The following is a 2,122-nucleotide window of genomic DNA, read 5'->3' as shown; positions in this document are numbered from 1 at the left end:
AAAAATTGATCACTTGCTTAAATTATCTCATGTCTAGTGATCAGAATTTTAAGGGGAGATCAGAAATAGGTGAAGGTTCATCAAGGAGTGATGGAGGCCTAAATATACCCTTTGGTTCACAACAACCACCACTAGCACCAGCACAACTTAGCCGATATGAGTCACATAAGCGACGTGATTGGAACACTTTTGGGCAGTACTTAAAGAACCAAAGACCACCTGTGGATTTGCCCCACTGTAACTACAATCATGTACTAGATTTTCTTCGGTACCTAGACCAATTTGGAAAGACTAAGTTGCACTTACAAGGGTGTGGTTTCTTTGGTAACCCTGATCCAGCTGGCCCATGTACTTGCCCACTTAGGCAAGCTTGGGGTAGCCTCGACGCACTGATTGGGCGCCTACGGGCAGCTTATGAAGAAAATGGTGGATTGCCAGAAATGAACCCTTTTGCTAGCGGCGCAATAAGGATTTATTTGTGAGAAATTCGTGACTCACAAGCGAAAGCAAGAGGGATACCTTACAAGAAGAAAAAGAAGAAGAGAAATGCTCCTATACGGCTATACTTAAGGCAAACAAAGAAACATCAAGTTTACCGATGCAAAAATCATGATCTATTCTTCTTCAAGAAACAGGTAATCTAAAAACCGTAGATCAGTTTAGATTTATTTGGATATATGAGTTTAATAAAAGGGTTTTTCATAAAGATTAACAGAACATAGTTGCGTATATGACAAACCTAAGATTTGCAATCCAAAAAGCAATCTCTTATTTGTGGGAAAAGCAAACCCTAGCATACTGCATAGATTTTAGAAACCCTAATTTGCATGGAGCACCACTTCACTAACTCTCAATCTGCACATAACTGGTTCCTTCCTAAATAGATAAAAATAATAATAATTTTTGAAAGCATATATTACATTAAATTTTTGAATATTATTTATTTTGTTTCAAAAAATTATCCTTTATTAATTACTATTTTGATTAGCTAGTGATGTCTCTTTTGGGATTCTGCACTATACATGGAGTGGTCATCAGGTTTTGGTAAAATTACCTATGTGAAACAAATTAGCTAATTATTTTATCACTAATTATTAATGCATAAACACATACTTGAATATGAACAAGGGATTGCAGCATTCGTAACTATTTTTTTTTTTTTTTTTTGTATTATATATGTAAGCTTAGTTAAAAATCTAAACTTTTTGATGTATGTGAAGGCTAACTCTATGTTTTGATCATCAACAAAATCAACGATCCTTTATCGTGTTAAGTACCTGCGAAGGCAATTTGTTAGATGAAGGTGTTTGAATTCAATGTTTAAACAAAAAAAAAGATCAATGTATGATTGATGATATAATTTTTGATAAAATGAGTGTTCTTGTTTATATTAGAATGTTATGAAAAAAAATAAGTAAAACTATGCAATGAGGCGAAGCAATTTAATTAGCAAAAGATTAATTCTTATTGGCGGATCATCAACTTGTTCATTGCTATTTGATTCGTTAGGTACGGGCATTTAAGTGTTTTACATGCATGTTCATAGGTTTAATATAATAATTATATGTGGGTCAATAGTCCGTCAATAATTTAAATAGTCGTTCAGAAAAAACAAATCTATGGATTCAAATAACTAGTTTCACACTCTTTCTTTGTTTCTTTTGGCTGATTATTTACTAATATTTAGTTCAATTTTCTAATTTTCAAAATTTTTCTATGCATAATATATAATATCTTTTTAAACATGATAATACAATTAATAATTTAATTTCAGGTGGTCTTGGTAATACAAGGTTTGATGCTGTCAAAATATGTCAATACTTCCATTAATGAGTGGACACATATGCTCGAACTCCATTGATGCTAAATTCCTGATTGAAGAGGTAGGTCCCAGCAGAGCCCAGTTGGACCCGCAAGACTCACCTTGAAGAGGGACGTCTGCGCAGAAACCAACTGGATCCGCAGGACCCACCATGCTCAGAGACGTGACGTCCTTACGCGCAGTACCCAAGCTGTTCCCGCAGGAAATGCCTCCCAATGGTGAAGTACTCTGCCTGTTCCCGCAGCTGCGGATACAAGCTATCAGGGAAGGCCACCCGCGCAGCAAGGCTACACGCACAAG

At 35.6% G+C, this 2,122-nt stretch overlaps 1 pseudogene; it reads left to right on the top strand.

Annotated features, from left to right (window-relative positions):
- LOC143605882 (protein LIGHT-DEPENDENT SHORT HYPOCOTYLS 10 pseudogene) lies at positions 1–613 on the top strand (annotated as a pseudogene).
- Positions 614–2,122: the final 1,509 nt, after the last annotated feature.

Source organism: Bidens hawaiensis, unplaced genomic scaffold, assembly GCF_021521415.1.
Source record: "Bidens hawaiensis isolate Kalapana, Puna unplaced genomic scaffold, B.hawaiensis_p1.1 tig00071838_1, whole genome shotgun sequence".
Taxonomy (NCBI): domain Eukaryota; kingdom Viridiplantae; phylum Streptophyta; class Magnoliopsida; order Asterales; family Asteraceae; genus Bidens; species Bidens hawaiensis.
The sequence above is the reverse complement of the archived record's forward strand: the minus strand, read 5'-3'. Positions and strand labels throughout refer to the sequence as shown.